The sequence below is a fragment of the Oncorhynchus keta genome, chromosome 25 (assembly GCF_023373465.1).
Source record: "Oncorhynchus keta strain PuntledgeMale-10-30-2019 chromosome 25, Oket_V2, whole genome shotgun sequence".
Classification (NCBI taxonomy): Eukaryota; Metazoa; Chordata; class Actinopteri; order Salmoniformes; family Salmonidae; genus Oncorhynchus; species Oncorhynchus keta.
This window is the reverse complement of record NC_068445.1, coordinates 22,811,442-22,834,904: the sequence shown is the minus strand read 5'-3', so window position 1 is coordinate 22,834,904 and position 23,463 is coordinate 22,811,442. Positions and strand designations below refer to the sequence as shown.

The 23,463-nt window shown below is 32.2% G+C and overlaps 1 long non-coding RNA gene across 4 annotated transcripts; it reads left to right on the top strand.

Annotated features, from left to right (window-relative positions):
• Positions 1–4,313: 4,313 nt before the first annotated feature.
• LOC127911697 (uncharacterized) lies at positions 4,314–12,410 on the top strand. 4 transcript variants are annotated; one of them, XR_008078923.1, is made up of 9 exons: positions 4,314–4,436; positions 4,513–4,702; positions 4,954–5,181; positions 5,746–5,821; positions 7,708–7,821; positions 8,915–9,294; positions 9,617–9,692; positions 9,959–10,642; positions 12,351–12,410. It is a non-coding gene; the product is annotated as an uncharacterized LOC127911697 (long non-coding RNA). The 4 variants fall into 4 exon arrangements; XR_008078926.1 differs by lacking the exon at positions 8,915–9,294 and having other exon boundaries at positions 4,513–4,740; positions 5,030–5,181; positions 9,579–9,692; XR_008078925.1 differs by lacking the exons at positions 4,513–4,702; positions 8,915–9,294 and having other exon boundaries at positions 9,579–9,692.
• Positions 12,411–23,463: the final 11,053 nt, after the last annotated feature.

Genomic DNA, 23,463 nt, shown 5'->3' with positions numbered 1-23,463 from the left:
CTATGACCTGGCCTCTACAATTACCTGACCTCAACCCAATTTATGGCAGTTCCTTCAATACTGTTGGAAAATAATTCCTCGTGAAGCTGGTTGAAAGAATGCCAAGAGTGTGCAAAGCTGTCATTAAGGCAAGGGGTGGCTACTTTGAAGAATAACAAATATATTTTGATGTCTTCACTATTATTGTACAATGTAGAGTTTAGTAAAAAATATTAAAAAAACGTGAATGGGTAGGTGTGTCCAAACTTTTGACTGATACTGTATATATACATTTTAAATCCCTGCCCTTGTCCCTGCAGGAGGCCTTTTTCCTTTTGGTAGGCTGTCATTGTAAATAAGATTTTTTTTAAAACTGATTTGCCTTGTTAATTTTTTTTTTACAAATATATTATTCACCATAGCCTGTTGTTTAGAAAACATATGTTTTATGGCTTTTCAACCTCTGCTATATTGTGGATTCAGAGCTATCTAATAGATCTCAGAGGGTTTTCTTTAATGGAAGCTTCTCTAATGTCAAACATGTAGGGTGTGGTGTACCGCAGGGCAGCTCTCTAGTTTCTTTTATATTTTTACCAATTACCTGCCACTGGCATTAAACAAAACCTGTGTGTCCATGTATGCTGATAATTTAACCATATATGCTAACATTCAAAAGTTTGGGGCGACTTAGAAATGTCCTTGTTTTTGAAAGAAAATCATTTTTTTTGTCAATTAAAATAACATCAAATTGGTCAGAAATACAGTGTAGACATTGTTAATGTTGTCAATGACTATTGTAGCTGGAAACAGCAGATTTTTTAAAATGGAATATCTACATAGGCGTACAGAGGCCCATTATTGATCATTAGAAAACCCTTTTGCAATTATGTTAGCACAGCTGAAAACTGTTGAGCTAATTAAAGAAGCAATAAAACGGTCTTTCTTTAGACTAGTTGAGTATCTGGAGCATCAGCATGTGAGTTCGATTACAGGCTTAAAATGGCCAAAAACAAAGAACTGTCTTCTGAAACTCGTCAGTCTATTCTTGTTCTGAGAAATGAAGGCTATTCCATTCACAGAACAGCGCAAACTGGCTCTAACCAGAATAGAAAGAGGAGTGGGAGGCTCTGGTGCACAACTGAGCAAGAGGACAAGTACATTAGAGTGTCTGGCCTGTCTCCTGGTAGCGCCTCCATACTCTGGACACTACGCTGACAGACACAGCAAACCTTCTTGCCACAGCTCGCATTGATGTGCCATCCTGGATGAGCTGCACTACCTGAGCCACTAGTGTGTGTTGTAGACTCCGTCTCATGCTACCACTAGAGTGAAGGCACCGACAGCATTCAAAAGTGACCAACACATCAGCCAGGAAACATAGGAACTGAGAAGTGGTCTGTGGTCACCACCTGCAGAACCACTCCTTTATTGGGGGTGTCTTGCTAATTGCCTATAATTTCCACCTGTTGTCTATTCCATTTGCACAACAGCATGTGAAATGTATAGGTCAATCAGACTTCCTTCCTAAGTGGACAGTTTGATTTCACAGAAGTGTGATTGACTTGCAGTTACATTGTGTTGTTTAAGTGTTCCCTTTATTTATTTTAGCAGTGTATTTCTGTCTCTCTTGGCTAAGAGTTGAGGAGAGACTGACTGTTTCTTATCAAAAGAAAAAGTGATGTAATGTGTTGAACATTTCAAATTGCTTGCATAGTCAACAGACACAGCTCTGACACACACTTACCCCACCAGCCATGCCACCAGGGGTCTTTCACAGTCCCCAAAACATAACAAAGTCACAAAAGCGTACATTATTATATAGAGCCATTACTGCATGGAACTCTATTACATCTCATATTGCTCAAATGAACAGCAAACCTGGTTTAAAAAAAAAACAGATGAAGCAACACCTCACGGCACCACGTCTCTCCCCTATTTGACCTAGATATTTTGTGTGTATGTATTGATATGTAGGCTGTGTTTGCCATTCTTGTCTATTAATGTTCTGTATTATGTAATGTTTCATGTTTGTGTGGACCCCAGGAAGTGTAGCTGCTGGTTTTGCAACAGCTTATGGGGTTCTTAATAAAATACTAAAAACAATGGCTCTCATAACTATTCTTGGAGTGATTCTGCGATCAGTGTGTACTGGCCTCCTGTGTTACAGCTTCTGACACCACCGTCATCCACACACACACACACACACACACACATAACCCAGTCATTTCTCCAGGCTTGGCCGCCATACACAGCCATTGTCCCTGCTCTACTGTTCCGGTGCTGTGTTGTATTGTGGGGCAGTTCTATAGACTTGAATCATTCAGCTTGCCCTCACCTCAACCCTGAGCCTTGGCCATGACCCAAATGGTTCTCTGTCTGTCTGGACCGAGTCCAGCTCCAATACTTTAAAAAATGTATCCTTCCTTCCTTTTCATTGAGCTAACTGATCCAACAACATTGGATGGGTGAAACCAAAGGTCTCACTACAGTACAGGTGTAGCGGACACCAGCTTTTGACCTGCTCTGACAGGCGACAGCTAAAGGTAGTCCCTGAGTCTGGTGAGAGACTAACGAAATCTGTCATAAGATCTGCTCTCACTTGCCAGGTTGTGTCAGATTAGTGTGGACAGAGGAGAGGAACAGGCCACTTTAGACTGCTGACATACAGCGCTGCTGGTGGAACAATGGTGTCAGAGCGGAGCAGGAATTGAGTGGAGAGCCACTGTCTGCCCTGGAGGCAGCATGTCTCTTTCCCATACACACTAAGCAAGTTAGTTTCGCATGGCCCAGTGCCCCAGGTGGGTGGGAGTTGTTCATTCTTGGGCTCCCGAGGGGCACAGCGGTCTACGGCACTGCATCTCAGTGCTTGAGGCATCACTACAGACAACCATGCTCAAATCCAGGCTGTATCACAACCAGCCGTGATTGGGAGTCCCATTGGGCGGTGTACAATTGGCCCAGCGTTGTCCGGGTTTGGCCGTTGTTGGCAGTCATTGTAAATAAGATTTTGTTCTTAACTGATTTGCCTAGTTAAATAAAGGTTAAATAATTGGTCCTGAAGTAAAATCCCCACCCACCTGGGGCAGCAAGCCATGCAAAATGACCTTTCCCACTATCCAAATCTGTGCAAACAGACTGGCACAGACATTTTTATTCTTCAGACATGTGAGGTTTAATCTCTGCTCATGTAGTGGGTGGGAGGTATATGTATTGGCACCTTAAACCAGAGTGGGAGTAGGTATTTTTTAGTAAGATTTCTCCACTTAATTAATTGCATTCATATTTTGGGGGGGATAATTGATTAGATACTTTATGCTAAGGGGAGTCAGCTAAGAGTTGAGGTGTTGCATTCATTCAGAAGTGTCAACCAAATGAACAACCACAATCTCAGACAGAATGACTTATCCTACATCAGATCAAAAATAAATACATACATTTAGATGTACTGTGTTTTTGTATGAAATGAATCATGACAATATTACACTACATCTAAATGTATGAAATGAATCATGTCAAAAATACAGTCTTGCTGTTTTCTTCTTTCGTCACCCAAATAGTCGTGCTCTATCAGGCTCTTACAGAGCTCTATCCAGAACCACTGTTAGACCACACCGAAGGTCTTCCACTGGACCACACGAGCCACTCTGGAGTTAGAAGTTCCCACTAACCACAGGTCTAGAATAACATTATTCAACACTAAACTTTAACCATTAGGAGGATTTTTAAAAAAAACTGACCATGGACCACTGTTTAGGGGCAACTTCTAACTACCTAGTCCAATGAACCACACTGGACGTTTAACAGCAAGACTGGTCATGTTTCTCCATTGAAGCAAATGCCCTCTATATCCCTATCAGAGTATCAATTTCTTCTTTATTATTATAATATACAACCCAGTCGACCTAAATAGTTCCCAAACCACACGTCGAACCTCACCGTAACACTTGGTTTTTGTTGCAGTTAAATGTACCGCCACCATCCCTACACCTGTGTGTGTGTGTTAGTCCTGGGTTGCTATTGCGCTATTTTGTACCGCCTACATCCTTTTAATTACTGGTCTCTGACTATAATGGGATTCCAGTTCTATACAAGTAGACAATGCTTCTCTGACAGTGTGTGAGAATATTTATGTTTAATTGACGAGGTTACTTCTGATAACAGGGTCACAGTACAAACATATGTATGCATTCTAGGTACAGGAGGCCCTTGCTGGCCAAATCCAAAACTGGAAACCAGTCATTGAATCCTTTGTACGAGCCAAATCATCAGTTTAAATAAGCAAGCAGAATAATATTTACCATGTTGTTATTAATATCATGGTCAAACACAAACATGTCAAAGAGGTATTAATATCATGGTCAAACACAAACATATCAAAGAGGTATTCATATCATGGTCAAACACAAACATGTCAAAGAGGTATTCATATCATGGTCAAACACAAACATGTCAAAGAGGTATTAATATCATGGTCAAACACAAACATATCAAAGAGGTATTCATTTCATGGTCAAACACAAACATGTCAAAGAGGTATTCATATCATGGTCAAACACAAACATGTCAAAGAGGTATTAATATCATGGTCAAACACAAACATATCAAAGAGGTATTAATATCATGGTCAAACACAAACATGTCAAAGAGGTATTAATATCATGGTCAAACACAAACATGTCAAAGAGGTATTAATATCATGGTCAAACACAAACATGTCAAAGAGGTATTAATATCATGGTCAAACACAAACATATCAAAGAGGTATTAATATCATGGTCAAACACAAACACAAACATGTCAAAGAGGTATTAATATCATGGTCAAACACAAACATATCAAAGAGGTATTAATATCATGGTCAAACACAAACATGTCAAAGAGGTATTAATATCATGGTCAAACACAAACATCAAATCATGGTCAAACACAAACAAAGGTATTAATATCATGGTCAAACACAAACATGTCAAAGAGGTATTCATATCATGGTCAAACACAAACATGTCAAAGAGGTATTCATATCATGGTCAAACACAAACATGTCAAAGAGGTATTCATATCATGGTCAAACACAAACATATCAAAGAGGTATTAATATCATGGTCAAACACAAACATGTCAAAGAGGTATTAATATCATGGTCAAACACAAACATGTCAAAGAGGTATTAATATCATGGTCAAACACAAACATATCAAAGAGGTATTAATATCATGGTCAAACACAAACATATCAAAGAGGTATTAATATCATGGTCAAACACAAACATATCAAAGAGGTATTAATATCATGGTCAAACACAAACATATCAAAGAGGTATTAATATCATGGTCAAACACAAACATATCAAAGAGGTATTCATATCATGGTCAAACACAAACATGTCAAAGAGGTATTAATATCATGGTCAAACACAAACATATCAAAGAGGTATTAATATCATGGTCAAACACAAACATATGGTATTAATATCATGGTCAAACACAAACATATCAAAGAGGTATTAATATCATGGTCAAACACAAACATATCAAAGAGGTATTAATATCATGGTCAAACACAAACATATCAAAGAGGTATTAATATCATGGTCAAACACAAACATGTCAAAGAGGTATTAATATCATGGTCAAACACAAACATATCAAAGAGGTATTAATATCATGGTCAAACACAAACATGTCAAAGAGGTATTAATATCATGGTCAAACACAAACATATCAAAGAGGTATTAATATCATGGTCAAACACAAACATGTCAAAGAGGTATTCATATCATGGTCAAACACAAACATATCAAAGAGGTATTAATATCATGGTCAAACACAAACATGTCAAAGAGGTATTAATATCATGGTCAAACACAAACATATCAAAGAGGTATTAATATCATGGTCAAACACAAACATATCAAAGAGGTATTAATATCATGGTCAAACACAAACATATCAAAGAGGTATTAATATCATGGTCAAACACAAACATATCAAAGAGGTATTAATATCATGGTCAAACACAAACATATCAAAGAGGTATTAATATCATGGTCAAACACAAACATATCAAAGAGGTATTAATATCATGGTCAAACACAAACATATCAAAGAGGTATTAATATCATGGTCAAACACAAACATATCAAAGAGGTATTAATATCATGGTCAAACACAAACATATCAAAGAGGTATTAATATCATGGTCAAACACAAACATGTCAAAGAGGTATTAATATCATGGTCAAACACAAACATATCAAAGAGGTATTAATATCATGGTCAAACACAAACATATCAAAGAGGTATTAATATCATGGTCAAACACAAACATATCAAAGAGGTATTAATATCATGGTCAAACACAAACATATAGGTTAATATCATGGTCAAACACAAACATATCAAAGAGGTATTAATATCATGGTCAAACACAAACATGTCAAAGAGGTATTAATATCATGGTCAAACACAAACATGTCAAAGAGGTATTAATATCATGGTCAAACACAAACATATCAAAGAGGTATTAATATCATGGTCAAACACAAACATGTCAAAGAGGTATTAATATCATGGTCAAACACAAACATATCAAAGAGGTATTAATATCATGGTCAAACACAAACATATCAAAGAGGTATTAATATCATGGTCAAACACAAACATATCAAAGAGGTATTAATATCATGGTCAAACACAAACATGTCAAAGAGGTATTAATATCATGGTCAAACACAAACATATCAAAGAGGTATTAATATCATGGTCAAACACAAACATATCAAAGAGGTATTAATATCATGGTCAAACACAAACATGTCAAAGAGGTATTAATATCATGGTCAAACACAAACATATCAAAGAGGTATTAATATCATGGTCAAACACAAACATATCAAAGAGGTATTAATATCATGGTCAAACACAAACATATCAAAGAGGTATTAATATCATGGTCAAACACAAACATATCAAAGAGGTATTAATATCATGGTCAAACACAAACATATCAAAGAGGTATTAATATCATGGTCAAACACAAACATGTCAAAGAGGTATTAATATCATGGTCAAACACAAACATGTCAAAGAGGTATTAATATCATGGTCAAACACAAACATATCAAAGAGGTATTAATATCATGGTCAAACACAAACATATCAAAGAGGTATTAATATCATGGTCAAACACAAACATATCAAAGAGGTATTAATATCATGGTCAAACACAAACATATCAAAGAGGTATTAATATCATGGTCAAACACAAACATATCAAAGAGGTATTAATATCATGGTCAAACACAAACATATCAAAGAGGTATTAATATCATGGTCAAACACAAACATATCAAAGAGGTATTAATATCATGGTCAAACACAAACATATCAAAGAGGTATTAATATCATGGTCAAACACAAACATGTCAAAGAGGTATTAATATCATGGTCAAACACAAACATATCAAAGAGGTATTAATATCATGGTCAAACACAAACATATCAAAGAGGTATTAATATCATGGTCAAACACAAACATATCAAAGAGGTATTAATATCATGGTCAAACACAAACATATCAAAGAGGTATTAATATCATGGTCAAACACAAACATATCAAAGAGGTATTAATATCATGGTCAAACACAAACATATTATTAATATCATGGTCAAACACAAACATATCAAAGAGGTATTAATATCATGGTCAAACACAAACATGTCAAAAGAGGTATTCATATCATGGTCAAACACAAACATATCAAAGAGGTATTAATATCATGGTCAAACACAAACATATCAAAGAGGTATTCATATCATGGTCAAACACAAACATATCAAAGAGGTATTAATATCATGGTCAAACACAAACATATAGAGGTATTAATATCATGGTCAAACACAAACATATCAAAGAGGTATTAATATCATGGTCAAACACAAACATATCAAAGAGGTATTAATATCATGGTCAAACACAAACATATCAAAGAGGTATTAATATCATGGTCAAACACAAACATATCAAAGAGGTATTAATATCATGGTCAAACACAAACATATCAAAGAGGTATTAATATCATGGTATAAACATGGTCAAACACAAACATAAGTATTAATATCATGGTCAAACACAAACATATCAAAGAGGTCATATCATGGTCAAACATAAACATGTCAAAGAGGTATTAATATCATGGTCAAACACAAACATATCAAAGAGGTATTAATATCATGGTCAAACACAAACATATCAAAGAGGTATTAATATCATGGTCAAACACAAACATATCAAAGAGGTATTAATATCATGGTCAAACACAAACATATCAAAGAGGTATTAATATCATGGTCAAACACAAACATATCAAAGAGGTATTAATATCATGGTCAAACACAAACATATCAAAGAGGTATTAATATCATGGTCAAACAAACATGTCAAAGAGGTATTAATATCATGGTCAAACACAAACATATCAAAGAGGTATTAATATCATGGTCAAACACAAACATATCAAAAATTAATATCATGGTCAAACATATCATATCAAAGAGGTATTAATATCATGGTCAAACACAAACATATCAAAGAGGTATTAATATCATGGTCAAACACAAACATGTCAAAGAGGTATTAATATCATGGTCAAACACAAACATATCAAAGAGGTATTAATATCATGGTCAAACACAAACATATCAAAGAGGTATTAATATCATGGTCAAACACAAACATATCAAAGAGGTATTAATATCATGGTCAAACACAAACATATCAAAGAGGTATTAATATCATGGTCAAACACAAACATATCAAAGAGGTATTAATATCATGGTCAAACACAAACATATCAAAGAGGTATTAATATCATGGTCAAACACAAACATATCAAAGAGGTATTAATATCATGGTCAAAAACAAACATATCAAAGAGGTATTAATATCATGGTCAAACACAAACATATCAAAGAGGTATTAATATCATGGTCAAACACAAACATGTCAAAGAGGTATTAATATCATGGTCAAACACAAACATATCAAAGAGGTATTAATATCATGGTCAAACACAAACATATCAAAGAGGTATTAATATCATGGTCAAACACAAACATATCAAAGAGGTATTAATATCATGGTCAAACACAAACATATCAAAGAGGTATTAATATCATGGTCAAACACAAACATATCAAAGAGGTATTAATATCATGGTCAAACACAAACATATCAAAGAGGTATTAATATCATGGTCAAACACAAACATATCAAAGAGGTATTAATATCATGGTCAAACACAAACATGTCAAAGAGGTATTAATATCATGGTCAAACACAAACATATCAAAGAGGTATTAATATCATGGTCAAACACAAACATATCAAAGAGGTATTAATATCATGGTCAAACACAAACATATCAAAGAGGTATTAATATCATGGTCAAACACAAACATATCAAAGAGGTATTAATATCATGGTCAAACACAAACATATCAAAGAGGTATTAATATCATGGTCAAACACAAACATATCAAAGAGGTATTAATATCATGGTCAAACACAAACATATCAAAGAGGTATTAATATCATGGGAGGTATTAATATCATGGTCAAACACAAACATATCAAAGAGGTATTCATATCATGGTCAAACACAAACATATCAAAGAGGTATTAATATCATGGTCAAACACAAACATATCAAAGAGGTATTAATATCATGGTCAAACACAAACATATCAAAGAGGTATTAATATCATGGTCAAACACAAACATATCAAAGAGGTATTAATATCATGGTCAAACACAAACATATCAAAGAGGTATTAATATCATGGTCAAACACAAACATATCAAAGAGGTATTAATATCATGGTCAAACATAAACATATCAAAGAGGTATGCATATCATGGTCAAACATAAACATGTCAAAGAGGTATTAATATCATGGTCAAACATAAACATATCAAAGAGGTATTAATATCATGGTCAAACATAAACATATCAAAGAGGTATTCATATCATGGTCAAACACAAACATATCAAAGAGGTATTAATATCATGGTCAAACACAAACATATCAAAGAGGTATTAATATCATGGTCAAACACAAACATATCAAAGAGGTATTCATATCATGGTCAAACACAAACATATCAAAGAGGTATTAATATCATGGTCAAACACAAACATATCAAAGAGGTATTAATATCATGGTCAAACACAAACATATCAAAGAGGTATTAATATCATGGTCAAACACAAACATATCAAAGAGGTATTAATATCATGGTCAAACACAAACATATCAAAGAGGTATTAATATCATGGTCAAACACAAACATATCAAAGAGGTATTAATATCATGGTCAAACACAAACATATCAAAGAGGTATTAATATCATGGTCAAACACAAACATATCAAAGAGGTATTAATATCATGGTCAAACACAAACATGTCAAAGAGGTATTAATATCATGGTCAAACACAAACATATCAAAGAGGTATTAATATCATGGTCAAACACAAACATATCAAAGAGGTATTAATATCATGGTCAAACACAAACATGTCAAAGAGGTATTAATATCATGGTCAAACACAAACATGTCAAAGAGGTATTAATATCATGGTCAAACACAAACATATCAAAGAGGTATTAATATCATGGTCAAACACAAACATATCAAAGAGGTATTAATATCATGGTCAAACACAAACATATCAAAGAGGTATTAATATCATGGTCAAACACAAACATATCAAAGAGGTATTAATATCATGGTCAAACACAAACATATCAAAGAGGTATTAATATCATGGTCAAACACAAACATGTCAAAGAGGTATTAATATCATGGTCAAACACAAACATATCAAAGAGGTATTAATATCATGGTCAAACACAAACATATCAAAGAGGTATTAATATCATGGTCAAACACAAACATATCAAAGAGGTATTAATATCATGGTCAAACACAAACATATCAAAAGTATTAATAGGTATTAATATCATGGTCAAACACAAACATATCAAAGAGGTATTAATATCATGGTCAAACACAAACATATCAAAGAGGTATTAATATCATGGTCAAACACAAACATATCAAAAGAGGTATTAATATCATGGTCAAACACAAACATGTCAAAGAGGTATTAATATCATGGTCAAACACAAACATGTCAAAGAGGTATTAATATCATGGTCAAACACAAACATATCAAAGAGGTATTAATATCATGGTCAAACACAAACATATCAAAGAGGTATTAATATCATGGTCAAACACAAACATATCAAAGAGGTATTAATATCATGGTCAAACACAAACATATCAAAGAGGTATTAATATCATGGTCAAACACAAACATATCAAAGAGGTATTAATATCATGGTCAAACACAAAATCATATCATGGTCAAACACAAACATATCAAAGAGGTATTAATATCATGGTCAAACACAAACATATCAAAGAGGTATTAATATCATGGTCAAACACAAACATATCAAAGAGGTATTAATATCATGGTCAAACACAAACATATCAAAGAGGTATTAATATCATGGTCAAACACAAACATATCAAAGAGGTATTAATATCATGGTCAAACACAAACATATCAAAGAGGTATTAATATCATGGTCAAACACAAACATATCAAAGAGGTATTAATATCATGGTCAAACACAAACATATCAAAGAGGTATTAATATCATGGTCAAACACAAACATATCAAAGAGGTATTAATATCATGGTCAAACACAAACATATCAAAGAGGTATTAATATCATGGTCAAACACAAACATATCAAAGAGGTATTAATATCATGGTCAAACACAAACATCAAAGAGGTATTAATATCATGGTCAAACACAAACATGTCAAAGAGGTATTAATATCATGGTCAAACACAAACATATCAAAGAGGTATTAATATCATGGTCAAACACAAACATATCAAAGAGGTATTAATATCATGGTCAAACACAAACATATCAAAGATTAATTATACAAACATGGTCATGGTCAAACAAACATATCAAAGAGGTATTAATATCATGGTCAAACACAAACATATCAAAGAGGTATTAATATCATGGTCAAACACAAACATATCAAAGAGGTATTAATATCATGGTCAAACACAAACATATCAAAGAGGTATTAATATCATGGTCAAACACAAACATATCAAAGAGGTATTAATATCATGGTCAAACACAAACATATCAAAGAGGTATTAATATCATGGTCAAACACAAACATATCAAAGAGGTATTAATATCATGGTCAAACACAAACATATCAAAGAGGTATTAATATCATGGTCAAACACAAACATGTCAAAGAGGTATTCATATCATGGTCAAACACAAACATATCAAAGAGGTATTAATATCATGGTCAAACACAAACATATTATTAATATCATGGTCAAACACAAACATATCAAAGAGGTATTAATCATCATGGTCAAACACAAACATATCAAAGAGGTATTAATATCATGGTCAAACACAAACATATCAAAGAGGTATTAATATCATGGTCAAACACAAACATATCAAAGAGGTATTAATATCATGGTCAAACACAAACATATCAAAGAGGTATTAATATCATGGTCAAACACAAACATATCAAAGAGGTATTAATATCATGGTCAAACACAAACATATCAAAGAGGTATTAATATCATCAAACACAAAATATCATGGTCAAACACAAACATGTCAAAGAGGTATTAATATCATGGTCAAACACAAACATATCAAAGAGGTATTAATATCATGGTCAAACACAAACATATCAAAGAGGTATTAATATCATGGTCAAACACAAACATATCAAAGAGGTATTAATATCATGGTCAAACACAAACATATCAAAGAGGTATTAATATCATGGTCAAACACAAACATATCAAAGAGGTATTAATATCATGGTCAAACACAAACATATCAAAGGGTAGGTATTAATATCATGGTCAAACACAAACATATCAAAGAGGTATTAATATCATGGTCAAACACAAACATATCAAAGAGGTATTAATATCATGGTCAAACACAAACATATCAAAGAGGTATTAATATCATGGTCAAACACAAACATATCAAAGAGGTATTAATATCATGGTCAAACACAAACATATCAAAGAGGTATTAATATCATGGTCAAACACAAACATATCAAAGAGGTATTAATATCATGGTCAAACACAAACATATCAAAGAGGTATTAATATCATGGTCAAACACAAACATATCAAAGAGGTATTAATATCATGGTCAAACACAAACATGTCAAAGAGGTATTAATATCATGGTCAAACACAAACATATCAAAGAGGTATTAATATATCAAACACAAACATGGTATTAATATCAAACACAAACATATCAAAGAGGTATTAATATCATGGTCAAACACAAACATATCAAAGAGGTATTAATATCATGGTCAAACACAAACATATCAAAGAGGTATTATCATGGTCAAACACAAACATGTCAAAGAGGTATTAATATCATGGTCAAACACAAACATATCAAAGAGGTATTAATATCATGGGTCAAAGAGGTAATATCATGGTCAAACACAAACATATCAAAGAGGTATTAATATCATGGTCAAACACAAACATATCACAAAAGAGGTATTAATATCATGGTCAAACACAAACATATCAAAGAGGTATTAATATCATGGTCAAACACAAACATATCAAAGAGGTATTAATATCATGGTCAAACACAAACATATCAAAGAGGTATTAATATCATGGTCAAACACAAACATATCAAAGAGGTATTAATATCATGGTCAAACACAAACATATCAAAGAGGTATTAATATCATGGTCAAACACAAACATATCAAAGAGGTATTAATATCATGGTCAAACACAAACATATCAAAGAGGTATTAATATCATGGTCAAACACAAACATATCAAAGAGGTATTAATATCATGGTCAAACACAAACATATCAAAGAGGTATTAATATCATGGTCAAACACAAACATATCAAAGAGGTATTAATATCATGGTCAAACACAAACATGTCAAAGAGGTATTAATATCATGGTCAAACACAAAAATTAATATCATGGTCAAACACAAACAAAGAGGTATTAATATCATGGTCAAACACAAACATATCAAAGAGGTATTAATATCATGGTCAAACACAAACATATCAAAGAGGTATTAATATCATGGTCAAACACAAACATATCAAAGAGGTATTAATATCATGGTCAAACACAAACATATCAAAGAGGTATTAATATCATGGTCAAACACAAACATATCAAAGAGGTATTAATATCATGGTCAAACACAAACATATCAAAGAGGTATTAATATCATGGTCAAACACAAACATATCAAAGAGGTATTAATATCATGGTCAAACACAAACATATCAAAGAGGTATTAATATCATGGTCAAACACAAACATATCAAAGAGGTATTAATATCATGGTCAAACACAAACATATCAAAGAGGTATTAATATCATGGTCAAACACAAACATATCAAAGAGGTATTAATATCATGGTCAAACACAAACATGTCAAAGAGGTATTAATTAATATCATGGTCAAACACAAACATATCAAAGAGGTATTAATATCATGGTCAAACACAAACATATCAAAGAGGTATTAATATCATGGTCAAACACAAACATATCAAAGAGGTATTAATATCATGGTCAAACACAAACATATCAAAGAGGTATTAAATCATGGTATTAATATCATGGTCAAACACAAACATATCAAAGAGGTATTAATATCATGGTCAAACACAAACATATCAAAGAGGTATTAATATCATGGTCAAACACAAACATATCAAAGAGGTATTAATATCATGGTCAAACACAAACATATCAAAGAGGTATTAATATCATGGTCAAACACAAACATATCAAAGAGGTATTAATATCATGGTCAAACACAAACATATCAAAGAGGTATTAATATCATGGTCAAACACAAACATATCAAAGAGGTATTAATATCATGGTCAAACACAAACATATCAAAGAGGTATTAATATCATGGTCAAACACAAACATATCAAAGAGGTATTAATATCATGGTCAAACACAAACATATCAAAGAGGTATTAATATCATGGTCAAACACAAACATATCAAAGAGGTATTAATATCATGGTCAAACACAAACATATCAAAGAGGTATTAATATCATGGTCAAACACAAACATATCAAAGAGGTATTAATATCATGGTCAAACACAAACATATCAAAGAGGTATTAATATCATGGTCAAACACAAACATATCAAAGAGGTATTAATATCATGGTCAAACACAAACATATCAAAGAGGTATTAATATCATGGTCAAACACAAACATATCAAAGAGGTATTAATATCATGGTCAAACACAAACATGTCAAAGAGGTATTAATATCATGGTCAAACACAAACATATCAAAGAGGTATTAATATCATGGTCAAACACAAACATATCAAAGAGGTATTAATATCATGGTCAAACACAAACATATCAAAGAGGTATTAATATCATGGTCAAACACAAACATATCAAAGAGGTATTAATATCATGGTCAAACACAAACATATCAAAGAGGTATTAATATCATGGTCAAACACAAACATATCAAAGAGGTATTAATATCATGGTCAAACACAAACATATCAAAGAGGTATTAATATCATGGTCAAACACAAACATATCAAAGAGGTATTCAAAATATCATGGTCAAACATCAAACATGTCAAACACAAACATCAAAGAGGTATTAATATCATGGTCAAACACAAACATATCAAAGAGGTATTAATATCATGGTCAAACACAAACATATCAAAGAGGTATTAATATCATGGTCAAACACAAACATATCAAAGAGGTATTAATATCATGGTCAAACACAAACATATCAAAGAGGTATTAATATCATGGTCAAACACAAACATATCAAAAGGTATTAATATCATGGTCAAACACAAACATATCAAAGAGGTATTAATATCATGGTCAAACACAAACATATCAAAGAGGTATTAATATCATGGTCAAACACAAACATATCAAAGAGGTATTAATATCATGGTCAAACACAAACATATCAAAGAGGTATTAATATCATGGTCAAACACAAACATGTCAAAGAGGTATTAATATCATGGTCAAACACAAACATATCAAAGAGGTATTAATATCATGGTCAAACACAAACATATCAAAGAGGTATTAATATCATGGTCAAACACAAACATATCAAAGAGGTATTAATATCATGGTCAAACACAAACATATCATGGTCAAACACAAACATATCAAAGTATTAATATCATGGTATTAATATCATGGTCAAACACAAACATATCAAAGAGGTATTAATATCATGGTCAAACACAAACATATCAAAGAGGTATTAATATCATGGTCAAACACAAACATATCAAAGAGGTATTAATATCATGGTCAAACACAAACATATCAAAGAGGTATTAATATCATGGTCAAACACAAACATGTCAAAGAGGTATTAATATCATGGTCAAACACAAACATATCAAAGAGGTATTAATATCATGGTCAAACACAAACATATCAAAGAGGTATTAATATCATGGTCAAACACAAACATATCAAAGAGGTATTAATATCATGGTCAAACACAAACATGTCAAATCATGGTCAAACACAAACAGGTATTAATATCATGGTCAAACACAAACATATCAAAGAGGTATTAATATCATGGTCAAACACAAACATATCAAAGAGGTATTAATATCATGGTCAAACACAAACATATCAAAGAGGTATTAATATCATGGTCAAACACAAACATATCAAAGAGGTATTAATATCATGGTCAAACACAAACATATCAAAGAGGTATTAATATCATGGTCAAACACAAACATATCAAAGAGGTATTAATATCATGGTCAAACACAAACATATCAAAGAGGTATTAATATCATGGTCAAACACAAACATATCAAAGAGGTATTAATATCATGGTCAAACACAAACATATCAAAGAGGTATTAATATCATGGTCAAACACAAACATATCAAAGAGGTATTAATATCATGGTCAAACACACAAACATATCAAAGAGGTATTAATATCATGGTCAAACACAAACATATCAAAGAGGTATTAATATCATGGTCAAACACAAACATATCAAAGAGGTATTAATATCATGGTCAAACACAAACATATCAAAGAGGTATTAATATCATGGTCAAACACAAACATATCAAAGAGGTATTAATATCATGGTCAAACACAAACATATCAAAGAGGTATTAATATCATGGTCAAACACAAACATATCAAAGAGGTATTAATATCATGGTCAAACACAAACATATCAAAGAGGTATTAATATCATGGTCAAACACAAACATGTCAAAGAGGTATTAATATCATGGTCAAACACAAACATATCAAAGAGGTATTAATATCATGGTCAAACACAAACATATCAAAGAGGTATTAATATCATGGTCAAACACAAACATATCAAAGAGGTATTAATATCATGGTCAAACACAAACATATCAAAGAGGTATTAATATCATGGTCAAACACAAACATGTCAAAGAGGTATTAATATCATGGTCAAACACAAACATATCAAAGAGGTATTAATATCATGGTCAAACACAAACATATCAAAGAGGTATTAATATCATGGTCAAACACAAAAACATCATGGTCAAACACAAACATATCAAAGAGGTATTAATATCATGGTCAAACACAAACATATCAAAGAGGTATTAATATCATGGTCAAACACAAACATGTCAAAGAGGTATTAATATCATGGTCAAACACAAACATATCAAAGAGGTATTAATATCATGGTCAAACACAAACATATCAAAGAGGTATTAATATCATGGTCAAACACAAACATATCAAAGAGGTATTAATATCATGGTCAAACACAAACATATCAAAGAGGTATTAATATCATGGTCAAACACAAAATGTCAAAGAGGTATTAATATCATGGTCAAACACAAACAAAGAGGTATTAATATCATGGTCAAACACAAACATATCAAAGAGGTATTAATATCATGGTCAAACACAAACATATCAAAGAGGTATTAATATCATGGTCAAACACAAACATGTCAAAGAGGTATTAATATCATGGTCAAACACAAACATGTCAAAGAGGTAAATATCATGGTCAAACACAAACATTCAAAGAGGTATTAATATCATGGTCAAACACAAACATATCAAAGAGGTATTAATATCATGGTCAAACACAAACATATCAAAAGGTATTAATATCATGGTCAAACACAAACATATCAAAGAGGTATTAATATCATGGTCAAACACAAACATATCAAAGAGGTATTAATATCATGGTCAAACACAAACATATCAAAGAGGTATTAATATCATGGTCAAACACAAACATATCAAAGAGGTATTAATATCATGGTCAAACACAAACATATCAAAGAGGTATTAATATCATGGTCAAACACAAACACACAAACATATCAAAGAGGTATTAATATCATGGTCAAACACAAACATATCAAAGAGGTATTAATATCATGGTCAAACACAAACATATCAAAGAGGTATTAATATCATGGTCAAACACAAACATATCAAAGAGGTATTAATATCATGGTCAAACACAAACATATCAAAGAGGTATTAATATCATGGTCAAACACAAACATATCAAAGAGGTATTAATATCATGGTCAAACACAAACATATCAAAGAGGTATTAATATCATGGTCAAACACAAACATATCAAAGAGGTATTAATATCATGGTCAAACACAAACATATCAAAGAGGTATTAATATCATGGTCAAACACAAACATGTCAAAGAGGTATTAATATCATGGTCAAACACAAACATATCAAAGAGGTATTAATATCATGGTCAAACACAAACATATCAAAGAGGTATTAATATCATGGTCAAACACAAACATATCAAAGAGGTATTAATATCATGGTCAAACACAAACATATCAAAGAGGTATTAATATCATGGTCAAACACAAACATATCAAAGAGGTATTAATATCATGGTCAAACACAAACATATCAAAGAGGTATTAATATCATGGTCAAACACAAACATATTAATATCATGGTCAAACACAAACATATCAAAGAGGTATTAATATCATGGTCAAACACAAACATGTCAAAGAGGTATTAATATCATGGTCAAACACAAACATGTCAAAGAGGTATTAATATCATGGTCAAACACAAACATATCAAAGAGGTATTAATATCATGGTCAAACACAAACATATCAAAGAGGTATTAATATCATGGTCAAACACAAACATATCAAAGAGGTATTAATATCATGGTCAAACACAAACATATCAAAGAGGTATTAATATCATGGTCAAACACAAACATGTATTAATATCATGGTCAAACACAAACATGTCAGAGGTATTAATATCAGGTATATCAAAGAGGTATTAATATCATGGTCAAACACAAACATGTCAAAGAGGTATTAATATCATGGTCAAACACAAACATATCAAAGAGGTATTAATATCATGGTCAAACACAAACATGTCAAAGAGGTATTAATATCATGGTCAAACACAAACATATCAAAGAGGTATTAATATCATGGTCAAACACAAACATATCAAAGAGGTATTAATATCATGGTCAAACACAAACATATCAAAGAGGTATTAATATCATGGTCAAACACAAACATATCAAAGAGGTATTAATATCATGGTCAAACACAAACATGTCAAAGAGGTATTAATATCATGGTCAAACACAAACATGTCAAAGAGGTATTAATATCATGGTCAAACACAAACATATCAAAGAGGTATTAATATCATGGTCAAACACAAACATATCAAAGAGGTATTAATATCATGGTCAAACACAAACATATCAAAGAGGTATTAATATCATGGTCAAACACAAACATATCAAAGAGGTATTAATATCATGGTCAAACACAAACATATCAAAGAGGTATTAATATCATGGTCAAACACAAACATATCAAAGAGGTATTAATATCATGGTCAAACACAAACATGTCAAAGAGGTATTAATATCATGGTCAAACACAAACATATCAAAGTATTAATATCATGGTCAAACACAAACATATTAATATCATGGTCAAACACAAACATATCAAAGAGGTATTAATATCATGGTCAAACACAAACATATCAAAGAGGTATTAATATCATGGTCAAACACAAACATATCAAAGAGGTATTAATATCATGGTCAAACACAAACATATCAAAGAGGTATTAATATCATGGTCAAACACAAACATATCAAAGAGGTATTAATATCATGGTCAAACACAAACATATCAAAGAGGTATTAATATCATGGTCAAACACAAACACAAAGAGGTATTAATATCATGGTCAAAGAGGTATTAATATCATGGTCAAACACAAACATGTCAAAGAGGTATTAATATCATGGTCAAACACAAACATGTCAAAGAGGTCAAACACAAACATGTCAAAGATCATGGTCAAACACAAACATGTCAAAGATTAATATCATGGTCAAACACAAACATATCAAAGAGGTATTAATATCATGGTCAAACACAAACATGTCAAAGAGGTATTAATATCATGGTCAAACACAAACATGTCAAAGAGGTATTAATATCATGGTCAAACACAAACATATCAAAGAGGTATTAATATCATGGTCAAACACAAACATATCAAAGAGGTATTAATATCATGGTCAAACACAAACATATCAAAGAGGTATTAATATCATGGTCAAACACAAACATGTCAAAGAGGTATTAATATCATGGTCAAACACAAACATGTCAAAGAGGTATTAATATCATGGTCAAACACAAACATATCAAAGAGGTATTAATATCATGGTCAAACACAAACATATCAAAGAGGTATTAATATCATGGTCAAACACAAACATATCAAAGAGGTATTAATATCATGGTCAAACACAAACATATCAAAGAGGTCAAACACAAACATTAATATCATGGTCAAAAATATCAAAGAGGTATTAATATCATGGTCAAAACAAATCAAAGAGGTATTAATATCATGGTCAAACACAAACATGTCAAAGAGGTATTAATATCATGGTCAAACACAAACATGTCAAAGAGGTATTAATATATTAATATCATGGTCAAACACAAACATGTCAAAGAGGTATTAATATCATGGTCAAACACAAACATATCAAAGAGGTATTAATATCATGGTCAAACACAAACATATCAAAGAGGTATTAATATCATGGTCAAACACAAACATATCAAAGAGGTATTAATATCATGGTCAAACACAAACATATCAAAGAGGTATTAATATCATGGTCAAACACAAACATGTCAAAGAGGTATTAATATCATGGTCAAACACAAACATGTCAAAGAGGTATTAATATCATGGTCAAACACAAACATGTCAAAGAGGTATTAATATCATGGTCAAACACAAACATGTCAAAGAGGTATTAATATCATGGTCAAACACAAACATGTCAAAGAGGTATTAATATCATGGTCAAACACAAACATATCAAAGAGGTATTAATATCATGGTCAAACACAAACATATCAAAGAGGTATTAATATCATGGTCAAACACAAACATATCAAAGAGGTATTAATATCATGGTCAAACACAAACATGTCAAAGAGGTATTAATATCATGGTCAAACACAAACATGTCAAAGAGGTATTAATATCATGGTCAAACACAAACATATCAAAGAGGTATTAATATCATGGTCAAACACAAACATGTCAAAGAGGTATTAATATCATGGTCAAACACAAACATATCAAAGAGGTATTAATATCATGGTCAAACACAAACATGTCAAAGAGGTATTAATATCATGGTCAAACACAAACATGTCAAAGAGGTATTAATATCATGGTCAAACACAAACATATCAAAGAGGTATTAATATCATGGTCAAACACAAACATATCAAAGAGGTATTAATATCATGGTCAAACACAAACATATCAAAGAGGTATTAATATCATGGTCAAACACAAACATGTCAAAGAGGTATTAATATCATGGTCAAACACAAACATGTCAAAGAGGTATTAATATCATGGTCAAACACAAACATATCAAAGAGGTATTAATATCATGGTCAAACACAAACATATCAAAGAGGTATTAATATCATGGTCAAACACAAACATGTCAAAGAGGTATTAATATCATGGTCAAACACAAACATATCAAAGAGGTATTAATATCATGGTCAAACACAAACATATCAAAGAGGTATTAATATCATGGTCAAACACAAACATATCAAAGAGGTATTAATATCATGGTCAAACACAAACATATCAAAGAGGTATTAATATCATGGTCAAACACAAACATGTCAAAGAGGTATTAATATCATGGTCAAACACAAACATGTCAAAGAGGTATTAATATCATGGTCAAACACAAACATATCAAAGAGGTATTAATATCATGGTCAAACACAAACATGTCAAAGAGGTATTAATATCATGGTCAAACACAAACATATCAAAGAGGTATTAATATCATGGTCAAACACAAACATATCAAAGAGGTATTAATATCATGGTCAAACACAAACATGTCAAAGAGGTATTAATATCATGGTCAAACACAAACATGTCAAGGAGGTATTAATATCATGGTCAAACACAAACATATCAAAGAGGTATTAATATCATGGTCAAACACAAACATGTCAAGGAGGTATTAATATCATGGTCAAACACAAACATGTCAAGGAGGTATTTAACCTTCTATCTCTGGTGTATGATGGAATAATAATGTCTGTGCTATTGATTCCAATGCTGAGATGTGCGTGTGTGTCTGTGTTGTTCATTCCTTGTCTCCAGACCCCCTCGTTTCCTCTTGATTCTCTTTGAGAGGCTCAGATGAGGAGTTGTGCTGGGGCAGCTGGGGCTGTTCGTAAAGTACCTCACCCTCAGAGGCTGTTGAGAGGAGACGGGAGGGGGGGGGGTGAATAAACAGACTGACTTCATCCTAAATGCCTCCTTTAGGGCACTGCTTTAAGCGCTGGTCAAAATTAGTGCACTAAATAAGGAATATTTAGAACTCTTCCAGAGAAAAGCCAAAGAGAAGGGAGGCCGAGGGGGGGCTCAGGGGTTCCTATAGCCGGAGGTAGTTCTGACACAGAACTGAACAGCAGGGGGGACAGGCTGCTGTATGTCTGTATGCCAGATCACCCTCCCACACAGGACCCAGGGACCCCGTTTGTGTGTTGGACTGTGTATCACAGAGTTAGAGACATGAAGGCATTGTTTAAATCCACAATGTATTATTTAGGACCCAGATATTTTCAAGGCGTTGCTTAGTCTTAAATGAACCACACATGCA